Below are 27,800 nucleotides of genomic sequence, written 5' to 3' on the forward strand. Positions count from 1 at the left end.
TGAGTTTCCCTCTTCCAATATTCCTTTTGCTTTTGAGTTGTTTAACAGTAGGCAGTACATAATAATGTTCAAGATATACCTGATGAAATGCTGGGAATTCATCCTTCATTATGGACAATGAAGCCAATGAAGGACCTGTCTGATAGTAAGTAAACCAGTAAGTTCTGAGAATGAATTTATTGATGAAATCTGATTTCTTTGAATATTGCAGAAAGCTCAAATGCCTGTTGTTTCCAAGTACTTTGGAATCTGTTCCTTCAACCAAAGTCTAGGAAAATGTTCCCTGACAATACAGAGTTTTTAATTTTATTTTTTATAGAAGTAGTAATTAATTCATGCGAGTTGCTGGATACTATGTAGAAATAGCATTTCAAAAAAAAAAAGTAAATGTTTATATAAGGTTAGTGTTTGAGAAACATGATATTACAGTCTATAATGACAATGCTAAGAGTTTAAAGCTGTAAAGAGCCCTGCAAGTGAATCCTGCGCAGTACACATTTCAGGCTTTCTCGGATATCCTCAGATGATCTCTAAATCAAAGTCTTTATTCCATTATAAGGTAGAATTGCATGGAAAGATTTCCAAGGTGTCTCATCATACATTAAAAACCAGTAAAGCAGGAATATTCATAGAGGCTATTTTATAAACACCTCCAGCTCATCAGAAATCCATGAAATCCACCTAACACAGGCATGCTCTTTTGCTGTTATGAGAAACATCAATTCTCCACAGATATTAATCGTACCAACGTATGTTTTTGGGGTATTAAATTCAGCTCTTAACACCCCCAGTAAATGTAGTCCTTGGAGGTGATATCAACAGACTGCTGGCCTTATCATTTTGATTGCAATGTTCTAGCTAGAGAACATTTTCCCTTTATATATTTTCAGTGACTTTGGCAAAATAAAATTAAAAAATATGCATGAAAAGGTCCATTTTGTCAAAATGTGATCCATCGGGGAACCTGAATGAATTTCCAAAGCAATAAGCTAGCTTGGTATTTAAAGGTTTTTTTTATTATTTAAACCTTCAGGGATATACATTTTTGCACCATTCATTGAACTGCGGGTGCAATTTATTTAATAGGCACACATTTTACCGGGCAACTTATGCCACCAGAAAAGGATTTCAAGCCTCAGCCAAGTGGAAAATATATCCCAAGGTATGTGTGTTGCCTAGTAAAACTAGGAGATTTAAATAGTGAAGATACAAGCTGACTGTGAAAGCACCTTCCGCTAATATAAAACTATGCAGTTCTAAAATGATGCTGACAACCCCCACAAACCCTTAAATAGCCATTTCCAAGCTGGCAGATCTAAATTGCAGGAAAACAAAGTAATCACTCAAGGAATTCTTTACAAATTTAAACAGTTCCTTGTTGTTACTTTGTGTGCTGGAGCTTCACAAACAATAATTCAGTCTCAGAAACCATTTTCCTATTTGATTTTGTATCAAATACTTTTCCTGTAAAATAAAATACTCTGTCAGTAATAAAAATAAAATTTTGATAGATAATGCTAAGTACAAACAAGAAACTTACATTTTGAAAAGCTAGCTTAAGGAATAAAATGTGCTAGCATTTATCTTATTTATATGTAAAATGAGAAATTCTTTGTTCTTGTATCACTTCTGGCTCCACTGTCACTGTCTGAATGGCACCTTCACTGGGATGGATTCGTGCAAAAGACCAGGTCAAGCTTAGTGCACTCTGTGAGACATGGATGTGCTTACAGAGGGCAAGGGTTTGTGTTGCCTCTCCACAAATGACGGCAGAGAGTGCCTCTTCAAAATGGAAGGGGTTTCTCCTGAGTGAGACAACCCTTGCAGAAGCTAATTCAACCTCTTATGGCAGTTTTTCAGATAGCACTTAACTGTGATACATATCTGCAAGAAAAGCAATGCTTATCAGCATTGTAATCCATGATAAGAATTAGAATTTTGTAGGACAGCATGCACAGCAATAAGTTAGACTGCAGTATATGCAAACTAAAGCTTACAAAACCTAAACTCTTTAGATGCTCTTCTGATGAGGAGGCTCAACCCTGGCATAAAGTGCATTGTGATTACTGTCTGGGTCTGAAAGTAGAAGCCATCCCTATACGAAATATCATTGTTTCTTGCACCTCAGCAATGGCATTTTCTTGGCAAAGTCACTCAGTATATTACCAGTCCTAAAGCTGGAGTGTTACTGCTGCACCCACACAACCAAAGACCCGCTGGTGTCTTCATTCAGACTGGGATTTCACTCCTTGTGTGAAGATGATAAGCTATTACTCAAGTATTACACAGTCTTTCTTAATGTCTACATACTTTAACGTTCCCAGTAAAGGGTATATTCAGGATTAACTTAATGCATGCAAGTGTATTAGGGGTATTGTAGCATATTGAAAAGCCTCAAATATTTACGTTGGTAGCTGACTGGACCGGCTGTATGAATAACTGAAATAAAACTGGTTGAAACATTGAACAGGGATCAGCTGTGCTGGATCTCTACCAGGGTTACGCTTTCTAGGGCAATAAGCAGGAAACAAAGAGAAAGTGTCATACCTGAAAATACATCTTGAGAAAATGTAAGAGTTGCTGCAATCAATGCCTTGCAGGAACTGGCTCTACTACCTTGTAATGGTTAAAAGTGCATGATCTGGACTTGAACAGCTATGTGAAAATAATTATGAATAAAGTAAAATATATTCTAGCTTCTGGAAGTTGTGCTTTGTGGAGCCTTGTGAATAATGAGAATCCAGTTGCGTCTGACAAAGAAAGAATCATGTATGCACTCTTTAACGTAATTTACTGACACCTAACTTAACCTGGACTTCAAAGTGCCAGATAAATAACCAGGCACGTGACATAATTTGGTAACTTTGAGCTAATGTTTCAGGAAACTACGTATTCACTTCTTGTAGTAAGAAAAGGACGAAGTGTTCTGGAAGCTCCATTATTCTTAAGCCTTGTGTGAGGCTGGGCATCTACCCAGTTTAACTGCAAAGCTAATAACGGTAATATCATGATGACTCTCTCCATTTTAATAATCTCTTGCATTCCTGGCTGCTTTCAAAATGTTATTTGTCAGAAGTTTCACCTTGCCAAAAAAGATGAAAAAGAGGGAAGAGGAAGTGGTGGAGGCATTTTATGGTACTGCCTTCAGCCCTTTATTGTTGAAAGGATTCTTCTTGCAGTTTATGTCTGTTGGAGTTAGAAGTATGTTTTAATTCTGCCCTTGAGATGCGGTGCAAGTACTGATGATAGCAAATATTCATATCTGGCAAACATTTCAATGAATTGAGGGACTGGCAATTTATTAAAGCTAATTTTCAAAGTCACATCCAAATCTCTACCCATTCATTCAACAAAATATGTAGTAGTTTACGATAAGCACTGATACAAAAAGCCTTTTAGTCTTATTGCTCTTTTCACTAGGGGGACACCATAATGAAATAAATGGATTTTTAAAGATGAGCATTACAAACAGTACGGTGGTATTGGTGGAGTAGCCTAAAAATAAATGTTTTATTGGTTGGCAAATCACTGTTCTGCCGAAGATTAACGGTTAAGGGACAGTTTAATAAATGAATAATGCTGACTAACTGCATCTCCTGGTCTCTTTGGAATAGCTTTCTAATGTGCTAGGACAAGATTTTGTAATGGGGTTCAAGACAATGCTGTCTCTATATCTGGAATTTAGCCGGTCTGTACTGAAGATGATTCTGTAGGTATATGAGCTGTTTGTATTTGGGTGACCTAAGCAGCAATACAGAGCTCAGGACAAGAAAATTGTTCAAAGTATGTATCTAGATCCTCACAAAGGTTTCAGAATCCAGGCTGAATTCAGAGCTTCTATTGCTAAACTATGATTGACCCTCAGACTCCAGAGTTTAAAATTGTCTCGGGTATATATATTACATTACAGTACATTTCACTCTCAGTTATAATACAGGAATGACTGTCAAACATTAGAGAAGCTAAATGCTTGGAAGGTTTTTTCAGTGGAGATCATGTGCTGGAAAGAAAATTGTTTTATTGCTGCATTGCTTTACTGGAAGGGCCAGTAGTTAAAAATCTGTCATCAGTTTGGAAGGGACAGGAATGAGAGAATTTAGTTCTCCATTTGATGCTTGAAGAGCCATTTTAAATCTTTTTTTTGACAATGATGCTTGTAGAAACGCATGTAGATGATAGTAACAGTGATGATAAAATGGCGTGAGAATAGTTTCTCTTATGTCGTGATACATTTTTATATAAATCGAGATACAACTTGACATGATCAATTTGGCTATCTCTATTCAAAGCCAAGTATGGCATTGAAAAAATGAGATGCTGAAAATGTGTAATGAAAAATAAAACAGTAACTTCTGATAAGTATATGATTTCTCACCCATGATGGCAAACCTGAGTTTATAAACTTTTCTCCTGCAGCTGAGGAATAAGGGCTCCGACTAATAGTATCAGAAGTTGAGTCCAATTGTTCCTTCAGAATCACTGGAACTGATGAAACTGCTTCATTTTTAACTCATCTGCAGAATTACTTTTTGGAAAGCCACAACCTGAACGTTACCATCTTAAGCCACTCATCTCCATTATAAAACCTCCTAGTTAAACAGCAGGCAGTCATCAATATAACCATTGTGTGTATATTTCTATTGACACTCTACAGGGTTTTTTTCAGGAAGTGGATTTAAACTAAGTGTATATTGTCATGGTTGTTGTTGCCTTTTTTGGCTTTTGGGAGATGTGGTAGCGGCTCATTTCATATGAGAACAAAAGAACCATCTCCTTAGTCTCTTGTCTCTTACCTTTCAAAAGGGCTACAAGTACTTACCTCTTTTTTTCTTTTTAAGCAGACCTTCTTGCTGGTGATTTAATTACCATCTCACTGAACTCTCCTTGGTGCATCTCTTGAACTTACAGTGCATCACATGAGGTAACTTAAAGTGTCACCTGAATGATTGTGAGGCTGTATTGTGTGACATTTGAAATTGAGAAGGTTGAAGATGCATGGCTGATTTTTTTTTCTTTTCCTTTGGAAAAAGAAACAAAAAATCAATTTACAAGAAACAAATATTTTCTTGCACAGTGAGGACACATCTGGCTTTAATATGGGCAGCTGGCCAGACAGCAGCTACTAGCTGAGATTTATAGCTGCACTTTAATTTCCTCGAGTAGCATGCACACAGATTTTCTTGTATGAGCACAGATTCTGTTCCTGTGGGGAACTATGGTTTAGTTAATTGGGCATGACTTTTGGAGGCAGGAGAGCTGGTCTTAGTTCTGATTCTGAGACTTAACTATCTCTTTGGGAAAGGAGCTTTGTTTTTGTGTGTCTAAATTGGAGGTAGTAATATCAATGTTCATTATCTATACTTGAGCAGTTAAAGTATTACTGTCAAATAGCCATATCCAGTAATTACAATGTAGATGCAGATTTCTCTGAATATAGCTAATTGTTATACTAGTGTCAGGCTGTGATTCTTCTCTTTTACATTCATGGGCTCTGTCATTTTCTAGCTGTATTTGGAGGTTCTGACTCAGCTTCTGTTAAACTCCATTTTCAAGTAGATTCATACAGTAAACCTTGTAATACTTTGAAAGCAATCTGGTCTTGACTGGGATTTGGACAGCGAGGCAGATGTGTTTTCTACTAGGGTGGAGTGTACTGTTATGGCTGTACTTGTGGTGCACAGGAGCAGCACTGGAAAGTGTTGCTTTCTCAAACAGTGAAACAGTTGTGGTACTACAAAGAAACACTGTAGGGGCTCTATTGTCTGCTTCACTGCAGAGATTAATGTGTTCAAATGCTGCTAGGTTTTTTTTTTTTTTATGGCTAGATGCAAAAAAACAAAAAGGCATCATTAGAGTAGAAATAAATATTCAGAGGGAATTTGACTTCAAAGAAAGCATTTGAATAGTTAACAATTTTTATGCCAGAATAATGAATGTAAAATGATGATAGGAGGAAAAATTCTATCCCCCTTGTGGCTAATGTTTTTAAGAAGATTCTGTTTGTTTAAATCCTATTTTATTTTCCTCTGTGTCTTATGAATGAGATTTTGGTATAGGTCACACACAGTGAATTGTACTTAGAGCTTGAGAAACAAGAAAATCAAAGACATAATAATTTATTAGACTGTTTTAGTAACATATCTCATTTGACTGTGTGCTCTTCTTGTGTTCAGCATTGTTTTGAGAGTAGTCTGTATTTTGGAAAGGACTCACTATCTTCTTCAGTATTATGTTCTGCCCACTTAATACACTGGATTTCTTTACAGTGGAAAAAAAATTTCTGTTGACTGTAGTATGTAAACTGTCCTCTTAAGGAATTATGACTTTGAGTACCAGGTATGTTCACTTTAATCCTTACTTTGCTGTGAAGAAAAAGCGGCTCAAAGTTTCAACTTTGCAAAGCTATTTCACATTTGAAATGACGATACATGGCTTAACTGGCAATGCTTTGCCACTGGTTGTGTATCAGTCACCCTCTGGTCTCTGCTAGAAGAATGCAATAACGAGCAGTTGTACAAGATGGCTCTGAGTATCTCTAGTAGTATTTGCCTAGAGACAATCAGAACTGGCTAATTGATTCGCCTGCTTTGATGTCATTCGAAAACATGCTGTTTGTTAATTAGGCCTAGTTAAACGTTTTCATCAAGATGTATTTTTCTCTAACAGGAATTTTGATTTTCTCTTTTCGATATCTTTCTGAAAGCTGCCCGCCTTCCGTGTAAGACAAATTGTCACGTAACTACACGCTTGGTGCTGAAGGCACTACCAAGTTATCCATTGCCAAAATTAATATAGCTGTTACACTGACTAATTGACTCAATCACAAATGTTCTTTGCAGAGATTTAGCATGTTTCTGCATGATTCAAACCTTCCTCCACTGTACATTGCAAGAGGTTGTTATACGCAACAGCTTCTGTTGGTTTAAAATCTACCTTTCTGGGAATGTAATCCAGTATTTTCATAATAAGTGTCATAATTTCCTAAACTCGCATGCTTTATTGAAAAAGAAGTTGAAGTGGAATAAATGACATTGTCAACTCCTCAATTCTTAAGTAAGTTTAATGCTCACTACCGCCATTGGTATTCAATATCACTAGATATTTTACCTTGAATAATTACTGATGGCCATTGATTTTGTCTTTGCTCTTCACTGCACACCAAAATTAATGTGAAAGTCAGAGTCAGATGAGTCCCCATGGTATCCTCCTCTCTGCTGAGTACATTTCAGATACTGAAGAACCAGCAACCAGCTCATGGTATCTTGTATTGCAACAATTAATGGGTATGAATAGCTCTCACAGGGGTATTCAGGTTACCTTTGTATCAACGTTAGAGGTTATACTCCTGAAATAGATGGAGGGGTTAATGTATGGTACTTTAATGAACAGATTTATTCTCATCTTTAACTTCATTTAAATCCTATACTCCTATCTTCCTTTCTGTGGATGATTCTGAGTTACTTGTAAAGTGTTAACAAACTGCTCACTCTGAAGTTTAGGGTCTAAAAAAGTGTTATGTACTATGTTTTTCTGATATTAACAATGGTGTTTGGCAATGCACTACCTCCTCTATTTTTTTTCCTCTTGAGTCTACAATGTTAGGTGCTTGTAGACTTCATTTAGGTCATAATCACATCATACAGTACAAAATCCATGGTGGCTGTGAGGCCAAGGTTAGCCATGTGAATACTGCAGCTAAAGACATTATGAAAAATAAATGTGTAACTGAAAAAAGCATTTGTTTAACAGCTTTAAAGTGTAGGTTGTGGTATAGATGTATGCTATGGGACAAATTTCTGCTTTCCTTCTCTACTGTAGAGGTGGATGGATTGGAATTATATCAACTGCAAGAGGTTTCCTGAGAGCAGACCAAAATGCCTTAGGGGAATCAAAGAGCAGCAATCCTTTGCAGCTGCTTTGTAAAGAGCACCTGTTGTCAGATGCTAATAAATATTCAGGGATAGGTACAAAGGGGTGCATGTGTGCAAAGCAGCTACTCTGTCTCATGTCTACCCAGATTCTCTAGGGAGAACTAAAAGTAGACAGGCTGCTTAGAACTGATTCTCGGTATTGCCAGCTACAGCAGGTCAAAAATTATAAATCAGCTCCCCAAAGACTGTGAGATTTAGAAAGAAGAAAGAGAGAATGTTTTTAGATTTTTGTTCTCCTTCACTTTGTCAGCATATCAAAGTATGTGGTAATTTCAACCTGAACAATTGATTTTTAGGGCATACCAAAGTGCATACAAAAAGACATTTCAGAAACAGCTAAGCTTTCTGACTTCACAGTCCTCACACCAAAACCTAGACTAGGAAGAGAAGTTGCTTGGGCCAGGAAAGAAAACAAAAGAAAGAAAACAAAACAAAGGAAAACAAGTAGAGAAGAAAAGATATGGGGTTCAGTACTGCAGCTCTTGCAGTAGGTAGTCTCTGATTCTGCTCTTCCTGGCTTCATGGTGCTCAGAAATTTTCTTTGCTTCTATCAAAGGAGCAGTCCTTACACAAAAGCAATGGCTCAGGATGGAGCAAAGACTCTTGCAAGGACTTTTGTCCAGCACAGGAGGCAGCCTTCGTTGTGAGCAAGAAGCCTCTTTTGCAGGAAAAATTCAATTCAGTAAAAGAACCCAGAGATGTTTTCAGTTCAGGCACATTTTTGTAGCCTTGATTAAAAAATTTATTGAAATCCTGGTCCTAGGAGATTAGTGCACTTCAGTGTGAGATTATCAAGACGTGCTCCAGCAGAAAACATCCTGCCTGCAGGAAGTACAGTGAGCATTAAAAAGAATGCATGGGATATAAACTGTTTTCAAACTTGACTTGTTCTTGAAAACCCCCTACTAATATTAGGAGACAGGATATTTCTGTCACTGAGCTCTGCCTTCTGCCTGCACAGAGGAGGGAGAGCTCAGCATAGCACCATGCCCAGCTTTCAAAGTTTCATTGATTCTTTCTTTCTTTTTTTTTTTTTTTTGTAACTTTTCAAACTTCCCTACAAGTAAATGATTGGAAAGTTAGTGATATGTGCAAAGAACATTTTTTCAATTAGTGATGCCCATTAGCCAAATGAGTATGAAGGGCTGCTATTTTTCCCCCTGAATTAGCAGGTACACATATGGAATTTGGGTTATAAATCATTACTTAATAATTTACTAGAAAATAAATATGACATAAAAGATAATTAGAGATTTGTACCACTTGCCTTCACCTTAATTATGAATGAGGGATATTTGGCATTGTCTGCAGGACTGTTAAATTTTGTTATATTGAGATGGGTCTGGAAAAGCAAGATACAGCAAAGCCATTTTATGAAAGAATATAGCTTCTGGCAGAGTGGTCTTAGTACATCATTGCAGGAGAGGTATCCAACAGTTATGATCTTAAAATCTAAATGCATTGTGCTGGAACAAGAATGGGAACAGGTTTGTTTTGCTATTTCAGTAATGACCTATTGCCTGGCTCACAGAAACACATATGCCAGCCAATTTCATTGGAACAAAATTAATATTATATCTCCATGCTGTAATAATAGTTAACTTTGGCAGAGCAGAAACAGTTGGATATGCTTTCCTGCTCTAGGATTTGCTGGAGATACCTGAAGATGTGGTGTGTACTAATCATTTAAATTCACAATGGGTTTGAATAGAGAGTCATATCATTAAAACACACGCACGCACACGCACGCGCACGCACGCGCACGCGCACGCACGCGCACGCACGCGCACGCACGCACGAAACAATTTTTTTCCTTGCCTAAGCTTTGCTAACTTTAAAACAAGGGACAGACTTTCAGTTCTGTTCTTCTTAGTGCTATTAAGCAGCCAGATAAAAATTATCCTTGCATATACAAATACATCCTTGCTGTATGAAAGCATTAGAGTTATCATTACACTTTCTCTATTGTTGATCACTACTCCTTCCAGAGGAAGGGTTACACAGGGTACATATCAGCAAACTCTACGAGCTTGTTGTGCCCCAACAAGCTCTGGTGATGGAATGACTTCTTTGTTGACTTATTGATGGAAGAAATTAGAGCAGCCTTCATCCTAAATTATCTTTCAAAACCCAAGCAATCCTATCTCCTCCAATGTTTGGTGACTATAAAGAATACAGGTGCCAGGAGTCTGTCTGTGTGGTAGTAGGATCTCCAGCTGTGCTGGTCCACTTTATATAAACTAATATAGATATGCTGTATACTTACAGTCCAAAATTGGACATAATGCATTATCTAGAATGGACAGAAAAAAGACTTTGATTCATCTGTGGTGGTCTCAATAGCTAATATGCATGAAACATAGAAAAATACACTCTTTCTATATGGGTCTTTGTTCACTAATATCCTGCCTGCTTTCCTTAGTCTGGGAGACTCAATAGTCAGCACTGCTCCTTCAGCTTTGCACATTTATGACTACACTCCTCCAGCTGAACAGTTCTTGATAAACATAGCCAACTTCAGAAAAGTGTCAATCATTTTCGATGTTGTCTTCAGTGTAGCGTCAGAACTTTGAAGTGAACTGGGAGACACTGGGAGATGTGAAGAAGTGGTATGCTGGGCTACCTTTCACTCTTACTACAGTAGAAATAGGCCACTGAGCTCTGATTTATCTGCGGTTTTCCAAAGAACTTTGGATTAAACTCTGACAGGCTGTTTTAGTGTGTATTTGTCTGGAACAAAGACAAGCCTGGCCATCATCTGAAAAGACTCAGAAGAGCCTTTCTGCTGGCTGAGGATGAAGAATTTTCTTCTCTGATTTGGACACTGTGAAGGTGGTTTGCTTCCCAGCATGAACCAGGATCAGTCACTGCTATAATGGCATCGTGCTGGATAGAGAATGGTGTTACTGTGTACAAGTTCTTGTTCTTGAAATTGCATTATTTCCATCTGTCTTTCATTTAGTTTTTCCAGATGTTTTTAATTTTATTTATTAGTTGAATTGATTTCTAGTCTTTGTTCTGACAGAAAAGTCAGACCTGGATAAGAAAACAATGAAAAATGCAAGAAAACAAAAAACACAAGTGGAATGTCAGTCACATTCTGGCAGTTGCTAGAGTATCCCTTCATGGTTATACAAAGGTGTCAAATAAGAGTAGTGGCAGGATTGAGCCATGGCAGTTCTGCCTGTCAGGGCAGATAGTGTTCTTAGAAGTGATAGAAATGATAGATGATCTGCTTATCATGCAATCTGATATAACAGGGACAGTGAATAATCCCTAGGTTTTGCCATTAATTGAAGAAATAGCTTCCTGTATTTATGAATGCTGTTACCCATCAAAACACAAGTGAGTATTTTACTATTGAGAAACAATAAACCATAAGCCCAACTTTTATTGTAAGAGGTGGATGTGCTTAAAAAAAAAAAAAAAAATTGAGACACAATTGTCTGCTAAGGCAAACAATAGTAACATTGACAAGCAACAGACAGTAAAGCTCCAGCTGTTTTCATTATAGCTAAAAAAAAATAATACTTATATATTTCTCAGTGAGTGAACTTGCAAGTATTTTGTATAATAGATGAGAAACAGGAATACTAGAAGGCTACAAGGAACTCATCTCCTGACAGGTTACAGGTCTCAATTTAGGCAAGATACTTAAGCATGCAGACTAATTTTAAGTATGCTAGTAGTCCCACTTTTTTCTCAAATCCAACTAGATTTATGATCGTTTTGAAGTTTTTTCTCTCATTGCAAGTGAAATATCAGAGTGATAAAAGTATATCTTTTTGAAAGAGACCTAGACAAACATAGGCTTTTTGAGATGTAGATTGAATGTATGATCTTGTTTCTTCCACTTGCAGCCCCCTAGTTCCCAGAAGATATTGCTGGTTCATAGGAGTTCTTAAAAATCTGCTTTTGGGTTTTCCCTGTGTTGTGTGGCTATCACTGAGGCACAGGAAGATTTCAGATCTTTGTCCTTTTCCTTTAGGAGATCAAACAACTGCTATGTAAACAGAGGCTGTTCTGTTCTAACTACTTTGTTGCTCTGACTTCTTGGCATTGATTTCCACAAAACAAGAACTGAAAAACCCTGTGTATTTGTGCATCTGCAGTCAGCATTAATTTACTGCAATTGTGTGTGTGTGCATGTGTAAGTGCATATAAATTTGTCAGTAAATAATTGGAAAAGATAGCGTAAAAGTATTAATGGATTTCAAGGGACATTCTGAAAACCTTGCTGGCTAACTCACTGTCTTTAATCTTAACTCTTAAGTGTTTGATTTTAATTTTTTTTTTATGATGATGATGTAAGGAAACAGAACTCTTGAAATTTATCCTCCTTTAAGAGTATAACAGGAAAAGCTTACCAGGAGGTTATACCATTGTCAGCAGCATTCAGGAAGTAACATCTTGATTTCTCTGAAGCATAGCATTGCAAAGCAGCCTATTCATGTGCATCTTGGCTGTGTGTACACATGCTGGTCATGTGTCCACTCTGGAACAGCCTTTTTCATGGCTTCAGCTATGCAAGCTAACTCCAGACAGCTTCAGCACTTCCAGCTAAGTCCTCACATCTATGGTCTGTAGTGCTTCTGCCAGGCATTAGAGCAGATCATTTGCCATACGGTTACGTTACTTTGCCCTTGATCCAGTCCTTTCTGTTCACTGGTGCCTGCCAGTGCTTCTGAATAGAACAAAGGGTGAAAAGTAAAAGCAAAGGCAAGGACATAAAACTAAGTTAGAGAAAATAAGGCTCATTAGGACTTCATGTGTCTCAAATTTTATTCAAAAGAAGAAGATATCTATTTAAAGTTCAGGTTTTTGTCCTCTGGTCTCAATTTTGCCTTCGAGATCCCATAGGAGATTTAAGCACATCCTGCTAGCAAGGCACTGTGCAATGTGGATTGAACTCAAGTATGAAATAGTCAAGGTGAGAAATACATCCCACCCCGCATCTCAGCATATCAATAATTGATAAATATTTAACATGACTTTTCCAAAGCAGGCAATTTACCTTGCAGCAAAAGCAGAAATGGCTTCTTACTTTTGTACTCTTCCTGCTCACCCATAGGAATAGATAATCTGTGCTTTTTGGTTGTCTGCATGAAGAGCTCTGGCAGCTTATGTGCGGGTCAGTATAGGTGTGATTGTACAGCTCTTGTTTGCCTTGGTGTATGAGCCCTTATTTTCAATTTTAATGTCTGTACATGCATTTTGCTTGTGTTTGCTATGTACCAACTTTGCACACATACACCTAGCTTTGGATATATGTCTCTGAACATACATTAGTAAACATTCTAGGAGCATTCAGCATGAAAGGTTTTCCTTGGAGGAAGGCATGTGCTCACTGATAGGGTAAGAGACACTTGGATGTGTGAGCTGTGTCTCACAGTGATGAGCCAGGTTGCAATTCCCTTACTGCTACTGCTAAGCAATTACTTGTGTGAATAACACTATTGTCTAAGGGTCCGAACATACTGACATTACATCTCTGAATATGGCATGCACCACCTGTGGGCTTCCTCTGTGGCTTCACAGATTCATGTCCTTTCTGCATTCTCAATATGCCAGAAGGCTTTTTTAGTACCTCTAGATACATTCATTAACACCATCATCCAGGTGGTCCTGGTCTGCCTTACCATCTTGGACTCTTTTCACTGTGCCTGTTTCTCCTGGAAAGTGTGATAGCAGTCTTTGTCATTCCAGCCTTGCAACTTCCATATTTCTTCATTTCCCCTAATCTTCAATTTATCCTGAATTTGTATCTCCTTCCCTTGCATGACATGACTTGTGCATCTCCTCTTTACCCTTGCTGCCAGTTTGCTTCTCGTTATACAAGGTATATAAAGTAATGGACTTTAAAAAAAAAAAAAAAATCTCTAAAATCAGCATGGTGTTCTGGAAAGAGCTAGACGTATTGTTCAGCATTCTCTATAAATCATTTCTTCCTTTATTTCTTCTATTTTGCTTTCCTGCTGTTTTTTCTTTTCTTTGCTGTTTCTTTCTTCCTTTTTTCCTTTGTGTCCTCTGTCTTTGTTATTATATTTCATATTGTATGATCCCCACTGTTTCTGACATAAAATAATAACATGGGACATTAGTTGGTGTGGCAGACAGCCTTCGATTTCTCTTTCAGCAAACTAATACCTTGTGTTCCTGACAGTAACCTACAGAAGCAGCTGGAGTATATGTTCTTAACAGGCAGAGCATATGTTCATGTGTGTAATGACCAGCCTTCCTTTTTATATTCCCTTCAGCACTGTGCATTTGCAACAAGTAATAAAAGAAGGATGGGAAAACCCATTCTATATGATTTGAAGTTCTGAAACACAAAAGTAGTAACTATTTGATTTGCCATCAGTAAGAAAAGGCTGCCAAAAAAGACCAGGGCAGAAAACAATATATGCAATGATTTTTCCATTTCTGCTTTGCTAAAAAGGATGCACAGTTACTGCTTAGTCTTAGCTTATGATCTCTTGCCAGTACCAGCTGATTTTCTGAAATGGAGGATAAGAGATGCTGACAGCTGTGCCCTGTACAGAAACTGCCAAAGTGCAGCACAATCTTGTCAGGCTGCCATGTGGCTTTAGGCCAGGCAAGATACTGATGACACATATAATGAGATACTAAAAGAACTAGCATGTATCATAGATTCTAAGGAGAACTGGCAGAGCATAGGGATGGCCTTATGTTCCTAAACACCGTATAGTGTAGTACTAGAAGGCTAGATCTTTATTATAACTACATTTCTGGATCTGAAAGGGAGAAGAGCGTGAAATGTAGTACCCCAGGTAAAATGAAAGGAACAGTGAGTTACACAAGTGTGATCATGATGCAGTGACACCTGGCTATGATTTCTGAGTAGGGAAAATTGGCTGTGGAAAAGACAAGCTGTGGAGGGAACAAAGTGAAAGGTACAGGGACATGACAAAACAGCAGAAGCATAGACTCAAGGCACAGGAGTTAAAGAAAGGGGAAAACAGAAATTGCTGTGCTGAAGTAGATCTTGCCATCTAACTTAAATAACAAGTGCTATAAGAATGTAGCAGAGTGTGTTTGGCCCATAAGGAGGAATGAAAATCTTGCAAATGCTAACTGTGTCCTCCTTAGTGGTATCATTTATTTTAAAAAGAAAGCTCAATTTTCTGTTCATATTCAATCTACATTGAGCCAACTATATTTGCAGTTAGCCAACATTAACTTGGAATCCTATACTGTACCCAAAAGGAAAGAAGGGCTTTAACTGCTACTACCCTTGTTTTGTTGATAGTTAGCGCACACACACACACACCCCACATCTCATTCTGAAATGTCTCAGAATCCTTACATACTGACATATGCCACCAAAAGACAACATGCTTCATTTTATACCCTGGCTGTTTGGGTCTTTACTCTTAGGATTCTCCTGCAATATGCTTCCCTGGAGTGTTTTAATTTCTGTCTCTTCAAGTCTGGATTCCTGCCTAGTTCCAGAAATTTATCTCTGAAACTTTACCATCTCCTGAGAGACCTACAAGAATTGTACATGTACTACCAATGTTGTAACCCCTGTGGTACAAGAGACTGAATTGGCTGTACTACAGCTCCTAGAAGAAGGGAAAAAATGGAAACCCTAGCTATATTCTCATTGGCAGGGGACCAGAAGTCTTGGCAATGCTACTTAGTCCAATGGGAAATTCTAATGAAGGGAGCTCTCATCTATTATAACTGAGTTTTTTGAACTGGAAAGAGGTTTAAATACCACGGATTTCCTTCTGCTTTGAGAAGTTTGGTGTGTATTCCTCATAGCCACCTTGCACATATGCCAAAAAATTACAAAGTAATCCAATCTCATGTCTCACGTAATGTTTCTATTTCCCTGCATCTGGCAGGAGGAAACGGATCTAGAAAGCATGCTAGATTTTCTGTTCTGTATAGAACCCAGCTTTCAGCAGATCTAGAAGTTTATTGCCAGAATAGATGTTTCTTTCTTTAATGATGTATAGATGCCACCTGCTCCTTCTATTATAATGCTACTTTGCTTGTCATGACTCAATTCAGATTTGATCTTGTTTATGGATAAGCATTCCCATTACAAGCCCTTTGCTCCCCTACTTTTACTTCTTGGGCTAGATATCTTCAATAAACTTTGACTGAACTACTGAAGATGCCATATTTGTAATGAATGTGAACAAAGACTTCTTTCCTTTCTGCATAATCTTCCTTTCATTCTAAATAGGACTTGCATGATTTTCATTCTGTCAGTGGAGCATGTTTTCCTATTTCTCTGTTGGTGCCATCACCAATAAATTGGGATATTTACATCAATAGGCTTATTACCTCTACTATATTATGCTTGTGCTACAGCCTTTTCTGTACAAGTGAATACATATCCTAAGATGGCCCTTACCATACATGAGCTGTGGAATCTTCCATTTAATTTCCTTTTGGACTCATGCCTTGCTTCAGTAGATTCCTTGAGGCAGCTAGTACTGATTAAAGGAATAAAATTTAAGACTCGATGGAGAAATATTGTGAGGCTTAGAGCTCCTATTCTGCATGGAACAAAAGAGCCCAAATAGGACCTGTCTTGTTTTAAGTTTCCTACATACATTTTTTTCAGGATGCCTGAATTTACCTCCTCATTCAGCAACGTTTTTAACTTGATCATTTTCTGCACAGTTATGGAAACAGTTAATGCATTTAATATTAATCATCCAGTCTAAAGGGTGTTGTTTTCCAGAAGAGTGAAGAACAGAGGTGATAGATGAAGAAGATAAGCAGCAGGAGATGATGGTTGGGCTTAGCACTGTGTGAAATACACACATCTGGCCACTGACTGAACTGCTGCAGCAATTCAGCAGAAATCTTTTGTTGTGATATTAATCTATCTTTCATATAAAGCTATGAAAAGAAACATTAGAGGAACTACCCTGTATGTCTAAATTGGATGTCAAGCAAAATACAGATGCTTAAGATCGGAAAAATATTTGCTGGTAGAGGTTGTTTGTTCCAGCCTCCTGCTTGGCGCAGGGCTGCTGCTAATACTAGGACAGGACAGCTGTGGGATTTCATGGCCAAATGGTAAAGCCTCAACAGATGATAACTTTCTGGATAACTTTCTGGATAACTTGTTCCAAAGCTGCAGTACACTTAAAGTGAGGAAATTTCTATGAATCTCCAGATGGATCCTCCTGCGCTGCAATTTGTGGCTGTTATCCCTTGTTTTATCATCTAACACTAGTAATGGGTTTCTGTCTATTGTCTCTGTAATTTCCTTGTAGATCATTGAAGGCTACTATTTTAGATTGCCTTTTAGTCTCTTCCTCACCAGGCTAAACAAGCCCAGGTATCTGAGTCTCTTGTTATAGACCATATTTCTGAGCTAATTTTAGTAGTGTTGTGTGTAATGTCCTCCAGTTTTTCAGCCTCCTTCCTGACCTGGGCAGCCTTTTAGAATTCATTCTTCCAAAACTGGACGCTGTTCCAGGAGTGACCTTCTCAGTGCCGGATAGAAAGGAATAACTTCCTCTGTTCTGCTGGCCATCCTGGCATGTACTTCTTATCTGTAGTGGGAGCACACTGCTGGTTTACATTGCACAGACTGGCATTGTAACCCCAGTCCTTGTGACAACTAGCTCTTCATCAGCTAGTTGTTTCCCAGCCTCTGATGGTGTAGGTGCAAAATTGGGTGATTCCCCAGTGCAGAATTTCACATTTTCTGAATGTTGTGAGGATTCTGCTGGCCTTATCCTCAGTTTTCTTAAGGTCCTGAATGTAAACTCTGATGTTTCACATGCCAGTCACCCAACTCTTCCATCTTAGTACCATCCAAAACTGATTATTTATCCAGTTCATATCTAAATATAGGAAAATTAAAAATAAATAGCCCTCTAGAATAACAGAATATGACAGTACAGTTTTCAGAGAATCCCAGCTTTTGTCTTGTCTTCTTTCCATATGAACTAACACTTGATAATTAATACACATATGACTTGCTATTGCGAACATTCCTTAAGTTTAAGCAACTAAAATAAATGAAGTTTATTTTTTGTTTCTCTTTTCTCTTCTGAAATACAAATTCTGACCTTGTATTTCTGTTCTGGATTTCACCTTTTGGTGAAAATTTGTCATTTCTGGGCAAAGTTTTTTTCACTGTCATGCTCAATTCTCTGTCTGAGAATTAGAAATTTCCCAAAAAAGAATAGTAAAATAAACTTTGGCTGGATTGACAGACTGCATGCTAAAGGCAACAAAGACAAAACCTAAATCAGATCAGATTACAAGAGCTTTTCACTGACTTCTGTAATGTTTGGGGTTTGCATTTGGGAGTGGAAGCAGGTCAGGTTTTATGGAATGCAGTGTGTATCCAGCTGAAACAAAACTGACCTTTTATCCCCAGCACTAATAAACCTTATATTTAAAATAATATCTTTAATTCCTGTTGCCTCATGCTAGAAGCTTGCTAACAAACTTGAGAGACTTTGAGAATGGGTAATAGAAGCTGTAAGTGGATTAACAAATAAAGATTATGCGTACTAAATATGCAATGCTTGGTGACAGAGAATGACTAAGGGGGATATAGTAATTATCTTCTAATATTACAAAGCAGTAAACTTCAAAAAGAGAAAGCAATTGTTTAGCACCTTCACAAGATACATAACTAGGGTGAATGAGGTGATATCTAACAAAAAGGGAAATGTGGACTGAATATCATGCAAATCTTCCAAATAAGAGATTAGCTAAAGGATTACTTTACCAAAGATTTAAATCAGAAGAGGTTGAAGCTAGAAGAAACAAAAGGAATTACTTTTCCCAATCTTTTTTTTTTGTTTGTTTTTCAAAATTCAAGAACTATGGATGCTGCCAGTGCTTGAGAATTTAGGGAGGAATATGCAGGTTTCCTTTATTTAAAAAAAAATAATAATTTCTCTTGTTGACAGGAGGCCGTGCTGAAGTATTTAATCTGAACAGACTGTTTCTATCACTAGAGCACTTAAAATAAATGTAAAATATGTATGTGATAAGTACATGAGTTTTGTCTCTTATTTTAGTAAAATACTATTGAAACAATTGATTTAAATTAGGGTTGTATTTGGCATATTGTGTAGGTAAGGCATATATTTAAAAGAAAAAACAACAGTGAAAATAAAAAGAAAAAATGGTAAAAACAAGTTGGTGTCTACTATAAAATTACATGCTCAGTTATTTCACAGTATTTAAGTCTCATGTAACTGACATTTCTGAAAATTACAGGGCATCAAATAGGATATAGCCATACATCTCTGTAAAAAAAAAAAAAAAAAAAAAAAAACAGGTTTAGAAAGATGTTAGATAACAAGCTTTGTTCATTAGGAAAAAGAAAAGTGAATTGCACTACTCAAGTCTGGACATAATGACAGCATGAACAAGAGTCTTGGCATCTGCATGTGAGAGCACACATTTTAATCTGATCACATCCCTAAAGTGGTAATAAGATATCTTGATGATGTGTCAAATGTCAGCCTCAAGCTCAGTTCTTCATTGAACAGTACAGCTAGGTGTTTGACCAAGTAGACAAGTGCCACCAATTGAGATGGCAATGTGAGAAGCATTTTTGAGTAGGTGGTGAGAGCTAAGCTAAGCAGAAAGACGTCAGACTTACCAAATTAAATCTACAGAAGTTAAAGGACATCCCTAATTGAAGCTCCCACAGTCAGATAATGCTAATGCGAAGGTGGCTGGCATGGACAACTACATCACTTGTCCTTCTCCTAACAATGACTGCTGAGAACAAAAAGCTTCAAATTGCACAAGCAAGTGCATTCTGGTGTAAAAGCAGGGTGCTGAGGACATTGCAGTAGGTAAGACCAGGAACACTAATGTACTTTAGGATAATTAATGTAAACCTCTCCCTACTTCTTCAAACTGCAGCCATCCCCTATCAGCAATAATTCTTGCTTGCGTGTCTACTATAAAATAAATGTATCTATTCTGAAATGGTATTCCAGACCCTTTGTGTAAATGAGGAATAAGTACTTTAAAGTTATGTAAGTAAAAGCTGTATTATGCCATGAAAAGAGCTAGAGCAAGGTTGAAAGAGCAATTGAAGGAAAAGCAGAGTAACAACTTTCTAATGTTTGATTTCATGGCCCCAGCTTTCCTTAAATATATTTTGTTTATATGCTATATGAGTATATGCATATAAAATAGTAAAATATTTATCATAATGCACTAATGGTATATAAATCAGGGATATACTTTTACAACGGTGATAAGAAGTTATTATGGATGCTAAGTGTTTATGCATACATACATCACTTTTGATGTATAAACACGAAGCAGACCTGATTTTAAGAGGGGTAATGAAAAAAGCATAACTTAGCTGGTTGAGAACACAGAGAGCATGAAATGATTTAGCAGGGTCCTGGAAAGTAACATGCTGCTTGCAAAAATATTCCAGTTGTGTTTAATATGTTGGACCTCTTGAGACTTCAATTTTACTGCAGACTTTACCTTGCTAGCTAATAGACCATAGAAATGCTAAGCTGGTCAGCAAGAAAATTCTGTTTCTAACCATGGTCTCATTTTTCAAGTGGATGGGATACACTGTTGCCTTACGTGGAGAGATAAATTGGGGAGGCAGCACTGATCATCCATTCAAGTGGATTTCAAGTGAAATGGCTGAAAAAGAAACAGAAATATATAGATAGTGGTTAAAGCTGACTGGATGATACAGTTGCAAGAGAAGAGATGATGTGCTGCTTAGGTAGGACAGTTTTCATGGTTTGTAGTGGTTCGTTTCTTGAAACAGCGTGGACTGTGCATAGGGCAATCCTTGTACTGCAGGCACAAGGAGTATTATAGAAGAGACCTACAGATGAGTCACAGTTGATTTCTTGGCTGAGCATTGATTAGGAAATCCAGTTTTATATGTGAACATATAAATTGCCACACTTGCTTCTTTTGTAAAGACAGTGTTTTACTTGTGCTTTCAAAATGGACTAGCTGTCCTGTGAAATACTTCAATAAAAAGAATACTTATACAGTTGAAATTACACTGTGATTGTCAGAATCCAGGCATGCTGCCTGTCTAATAACATGTGTCAAGGTGGAATTGGCTGGATGAAACATTTTCATATAGCTGAAGTAAAACAATAAGCTGCTTATGGTCAGAACAGCTGAGCAATTCACCTGACTAAGAGCAAAATCTCATTAGGTGGAGATGGCTGTGAGCAGAGAGAGCACAGACCATGTCACCTGGGCTTAGAGGGCTAAAATGCCAATTTTGATCTGTCAGCTGACTTTTGCTTTGTTACTAAGATGTCTAACTTCAGACAGAGGGACAGCCTACAAATGGCTCCAAAAGTAGTGTAGTTATGTTAGCGCTTATGTGTGTCTAGGCTAATATGTTCTGCTGAAAAGCAAGAGCAGCACAATACAGTGCCACACAGATATGCCCTACAAAAGCAGAGAAGCCTGATATTCCTATATGACAAAGCATTCCTTCTCTCTCTCCCTTAACACCCCTGAGTTTAGCCCAGACATGCATAGTTTATAGTATTCATTTTCATGCGAGATTTTGGGGAAAAAAATGAACATTAGTTTTTTATTGTTTGAGAAATGCTATAGCAAAATTTAAAGCTGTAGACGTTTATTTAAAATCTGATGGCTGATTTCTATCCAAACTGCTCAATTGTTCTATACCGTGCGGAGAGCTAGCTGTATTTCAGAGGCTGTATTCATATATAACTTAGGAAATACGGTGGTACCTTCTGAAAGAAAATGCTCTATAAAGTGTGAATTGATATCAAACATCAAAATGAACTCTCTTTTTACAGCAAAGCCATAAACCCTGACAAATATGGACTTACAGCCAAACCAGTGGCAGCTCCTTCACTGTTGTAATGGTGGCAACAGGTGATGAAATAGCAAAATGTAATGTGAAATTTATCATAAAACATAAAACAGATAGGAATAAGATAACCTGCAAGAACTCTTTTTAAAAATTTAGCACACTACTAAATGGTTTGGGTCCTTCCATCTCCCTATCTTTCTAATAGTAGTCTCAGTAGAGAGAAGGAATATTTTTGTCACTGGTCTGCTCTAAGCATAAATGGAAGATCACTGTTTGTAAGTAAATGCTGTCCTATCTTTCGATTTTAAGTGCAATGAATAGAATAGATAAACATCAAATGAAAATAAGGGACTCATCTTTTTTCAGTGTGGGAGCTAAAGCTGTAGAGCAGATTCTGGATGAGGTAAAAGGCTTTAGCTGTCAAAGATTTCTGACTTCCCACAATTCCTCTCACATTTCCCAAGGTTAAATGCATTGCCTCTAGGCAGCTGCTTAGAATGATAAAAGGGGCACTACAGGACAGCAATGCTCTTTGTAATGTTAATAAACCTTGATTTTGATATCAGATGCAACCCTGGGAAAACCTGCCAGTTTTAGACTTAAAAATCTAACACTATTTAGCAGAAGTTCATGTAAAGAAGTATTAGTTTGGGAATGGTGATGGGCTAGTTTGAGTGACATATGAAAGCAACAAATATACTCTCTTCTCTTTCTTGTCAAATCTTACTTTTGTTTACCAAGAACAAAAGGAATTGCCCAAGTGCTAATTAAACTGAATGCCATATTAAAATGCACTGTGAAGTTTCCTACATAAATTCAGCTTTTGAGGTTAACTGTCAGATGAGCTAAAATTCCCCCTAAAATGACAAGAGTGTGGTTTTCCCTGCTCTAGCTAACTTGGTGTAAACTCAGACTACAGCCAAATCAAAGGGAGTTTTCTTGTGCTGGTTAGCTGATAAACTTCTGACAAGTGAGCATGGAAACTATTTGTGCAATAAAGGCAAAGCCATAGGAGAGTTGATTAGACAACAGAATATTATTCAGAAATAATGTGAACTTCATGAAAGTCTTATTTTCCTATGTTCTGCTAAAAATAGCAAATATCTAATGTCAGACTACCGTCATTAGCTAGATATTTCTAAATCAACAATAAATACATAAGATAAAACTTCAGGAGAGTGACTCAGAATGAAGTAAAATGAGACGTATTTATGATCAAGGCAGCTGTAAATGAGCAATGCATTTTGGTCATGTGGAGTTTGTCAAAATGGAACTCCAGCTTATCTTCTCAAAGAAACTCTGCCTCTTTGAATCCATGACAAAACTCCCACTGACTTGAAAGAGGTTTGGATTTCACCCACTAACTTGTGCTGAAATCTGAACAAAAGAAAAAAGGGTTCTCACAGTTCATGGGATGTGAAGCTCTCTATTCTCCGCCTTCAAATTCACCAGCCAAGACCCATTCCCATAATGGGTACCAAAGAACAGTGCCCCGAAATTGCAAAGATAGCATATTAAAGAAATCCAAAACTGTTAGTAGTGCTCTTTGTTAGCTGAAGTAATCATATTGCCTTATAGCTACCATCCTGTTCCCCTTTTCAGTTTTTCCCCATGTATGTCTGGGATATCTGAGACACTGCTGCACTTATCAAGTAACAAAAACTTAGGAAGTTCACTGACTGTTTAGAATCCAGCCATGAACTCTGTGAATACTTCCTGAAAGTGCAGTGCAGGTGAGCTTTGTGTGCAGCTGTAAAGCAAACAGATATTGGGCCTCAGAGTGTGAATAGGGTTTTTATTTTTATGTTGGTGGGGTTTTTTTTGTTTGGTTGGGATGGTGTTTTCTGAAAAAATGTGGTCCTTGGCATTTCATCCAAAAATACTTTAAACTGTTTTTCTGTAATTATTCATTGTTCGCTTAGAAGGTATTAATGTTACTTGTGTTAAAATATATAACACGGAAAAATAAGTCTTTAAAAATAATTTTTGTTGAGGAATTTCCTACTATAATAAGTTTCCTTTCCAAGAAAATAGCATTAGAAAGAGAATGAATGAAAACACTCTTTAGTTTATAGTACGTGCTTTCTGATTTGTCTTTCTACAATACTGAAATGTTTCTGGATGGATGTGGCTCTGCACAGCCTGGTCTGGTGATTGGTGACCCTGCACATAGCAGGGGGGTTGAATGTAGATGATCACTGTGGTTCTTTTTGGCCCAGGCCATTCTATGATTCTATGATTTCTCTCTGCTTTTCCTGTGAAGCTTCACAAAACAAAGGAGCAATGGGGGAGGACAAAATATTCTATAAACATTTTTAAAATATATTCTCAAAACAAAATTCTACTTTACTGTTTTCATTTGAAAAGCATAGAAAAATTTAAAAAAATTGAACATTTATTGCCTATGATAGGAGACTAGATTTATAAACCAGATTATTTTCCTTTTAACCACAGCACTGAATAAGACTTGATTTAATTGATAGTTTCATTGGATATATGTGGCAGTCCATTAAGGTAGTGTGTATTAGCTCCAGGTATGTATTAAGTATGTGTCCAAAAATTGCTTAATCATAATTAGTAGCATGCCATCTTTAGAGAAACATTAGTCTAGAATTTTTTATATACTTCCTAGCACATGGAGAGATAGTGAGTTAACCTGGAAGAGTACACCGTGTCTTGCACGCCATGGTGGCCTTTTTTTAATGAAATCCATCAGGCAGAACTCAATGTTCCCACAACTTGATCTGATCTTGTTTCATGGGCAATTCCATGTCAGACACCATTTTGTTAGGCTGCCCCTCTGCTGCCATCTGTCATGCAGCAACAAAGTGGAATGGAATATTGGTGAAAACGTTAAGCCTCTATTGCCATAGCACCAGCATCTGCCTCTGATGTCATAAGCCAACATAATAAAATAAGAGGCATTACTTTCAGAGCAGCCCGCGTGTTTTAGAATGAAAGCTTCTTTGTGTTCTGGAAAACCTGGAACTTTGCTGCATGTGAAGCTTATGCTCTCATCTCAAACTGTTTTCTAGTGTTGAAACAGCAGGACCCTCTGATTGAAGTTGTTGTGCTGTTTATACTTATCACAGAACAGCTTTTAAAGCATGATCAGTACAGTAGTGTTGCCTCTCCTTGGCAATATCCACAGGTGAACTGCTCTTTAACAGCTTTTATGTCTCTAAAATATCAAAGCATCTTCCTCAGCATCCAGCAATTTTCACTGAGCACCACATTTTTCTATTACTGTGAAATGCTTTTTATGTGTGTCTATATATATAAATGTATATATATGCATTTTGGGATAACTTCATATTTTTCTTTCTTTTGGGTTTTGCAGTTTATCACTGAAAGCGAGCTTTTATTTTCTAGGCAATATTAGAATAGTGACTATCTACAATTTTATTACCCCAAGTGGAAGACAACTAAACAGAAAGAATTAAAAAAAAAACCCTTTCTCTAAAATTACAACAGTCCAGGGTAATGTAAGATGACTCCCTACAAAAGAATGAGGAGTAAGAGTGAGCTGGTTGTGGCACTGTTTAAAGACAAACTGGATAATGTTCAGATATTACCAATGCAGGAAAATCTGCAGACATCAAAATAGAAAGAATACCAAAATCTAAACTATTTGTATATACAAATTAGGAATAGCTAACTTCTGATACAAAGATATGCAGGACATTTCCACTTACAGAAATAGAGGTCTGCCTCTTCAAATGTGGTGTGATTAAATGTGGTGGCAGCTTATTCTTTCTTGTTTTGGTTCACTGCTGCTATGCCTGTGTGGACCTCTGTGTAATGTGGGGCTCATCCTCACCCGGCTCAGGCAAGGCTTGCGGTGTGCTGCAGTGAGAATTCAGGTCAGGATGTAAGATTTAGGAATGATCAAGCCTGAGCTTGAGCCTCAAGGTAATGTGCTATTTCTCCAAGCAAAATCTCTTTTCTTATGAATTAATGGTTTGTCTGGTCACCATCGATCTTTCTTCAGCTGATCTTCTCTTCATTGATCTTTTCTCAGCAACAGAAATGCCAGTCAGCTGCTACACTGATCTCAGAGCTGAGTATAAATAGAGTTAGTGTCTCATAGTCTGTCTTTGTGCGTATTTGGTAGTCTTTTCCTTCAGCATTTGTACATCTGTTTTTTTTTATGTAGAATAGTCCCTGAGCAGTATCACTGATTTCAGCAAAGTTATATTTTAATATCTGACACTTAGTTGGAAGCTCACATGGTTCTTCTGATATTTGAAAGGGAAAAGGAGTGAGTGTCCAGTGTTACCCCAAGTATCTGCACCATGCTGTTATTTCAGTGTGGTCTTTAGTTTCCTAACTGTGCCAGGCTAGTTAATAGGATGTTGTGGGGGGAGCCCTGAGCTGTTGGAAGTGAAAGGCAGTAATTTACTGAGTGAAGATCTCTCACTGAATCCTAAAGGTCTTTTGAGTATTCCAAGAGGAATACAGTACAACACCAGGTATTTATCCACATACACATTTTTTCCTCACAAACTAAAACTATGGAGACAATTTGAATATGCTTTATTTTCTTTCCTTTCTAAAAAGATACTTTATTTCTAGGAGAAATTTTAAAAATCATTTCCATGTGCAGTATTATTGTGTTTATTGGACTGAAGTGCCCTAGATGTATGGAGAGCTACCATATGTAACACCAGTTACTGGGACAAAGTTACAATTGCTCATACAACTGAACTCTATTTGACCATCAGAGGAAGAAAAAAAGGTACAAAGTACCATTATAAGAGATCTCAATTTTTTTTCTGCTATTCCAACCTTAGTACTTTAGTGCAGAGATAGCTCCATCAATCATTTAAAACCACTGACCATACCTTGCACCAGTTACCAGCCATAGTTCATACTGAGCTTTCTATGTGCTCCAAATGGCTCTACATTATATGTGGAAAGCTGGGTTGAAAATTTATAGTTACTTTCCTTCTGACACCTGGATTTCCCACCTGGAAAATAAACTCCTTTAACTACTTTAAATCTTCATGAATTTCTTGCTGCCTAGATCTCAAAGGGCTACATCGTGACTGCAACTGCAAGCCCATGCCATGAAGTAATAATCCTATTCCACTGTGTGTGAGTCTATCTGATTCATAGGCCCCAGACACAAAGCAATAAGCAGGCACTGTATCCCCATTTAAACCCAAGTTCTCCAAAACAGTTTGGAATCTAAAAACTCAGTTTTAAAGGGAATTTAATGCTCAAATGCATCTGAGAGTCTGAGCTCTGCAGTCTGCCCCAAGCTAAATGGGAACTAGAGAAAAATGCAGCTGAGTTTGTTAGAATCTGTTTTAGCCAAATCAGGGTTTGTAATTAATACAGACCAGCAAGAAACCATTTGTTTCCTGTTATTCACAATGCAATCATTTGTTTTCTTGTTTTCAAATGTTTTATGGGTTATTTAGTTTCAGGCTTAGAGGGCAGTGCTTCTACCTGACAGTACCTGTCTATCTTGTGCGTAGCACTGTGAATGCTACTAGATCCATGGCAGCCTTCATACAGCTGTCTGTAGCTACATGGCTATCTTGAAAACGGTGTTGTTTAGAAGCGTCAGTGTTTTCACCAAACTAAGCTAACTATCAGTGTACAAAAAACCTCATAGATGACAACATGGGAGATGTGCAAACAAAAAAACTAGGAGCCAGTCAGAAACAGTGAACTGGGGAAAAGGTTTCTTCTTCAATAAATAGCTGCAGATACCTATGCATTTAAGTTCTTTCTTGCCTTATCCATTTAGGATTTGATGCTTGCACTGGCCCATTCTCAGCATATAAGTGAGGAGCTTGGCTTCCCAGCTCCTTCCATCTTTGAAGGCCAGCAGTTTTCATTTCTATGCCTTGGAACTCCTCTCACATTTGCAGAAGCACTGTAACAGAGAGAAGGCTTAAATGAGGTTTTCAGAGCTTCTCTGATATACTGAGTGAATAAAAAATGGAGAAGATTTTCAATTCAGGCTTACGAGGTGTCTTAATAATCTCCCTTGAAAGGCCAGCATGGTCATTACAGATGACGATGATCAAAACAACTATTGG

General features: G+C 37.5%; 1 long non-coding RNA gene across 5 annotated transcripts in view; it reads left to right on the plus strand.

The window, feature by feature from the left end:
- Positions 1-27,800, plus strand: part of LOC149916170 (uncharacterized) — a 201,436-nt gene that overhangs the window by 17,861 nt on the left and 155,775 nt on the right. For all 5 annotated transcript variants that reach the window (XR_016470602.1, XR_016470603.1, XR_016470604.1 and 2 more), the window contains exon 2: positions 4,842-4,921. This is a non-coding gene — a long non-coding RNA (uncharacterized LOC149916170). The remainder of the gene's footprint in view (positions 1-4,841; positions 4,922-27,800) is intronic.

The sequence above is a fragment of the Phasianus colchicus genome, chromosome 13 (genome assembly GCF_987193195.1).
Source record: "Phasianus colchicus chromosome 13, bPhaCol1.hap1.1, whole genome shotgun sequence".
Taxonomy (NCBI): Eukaryota; Metazoa; Chordata; class Aves; order Galliformes; family Phasianidae; genus Phasianus; species Phasianus colchicus.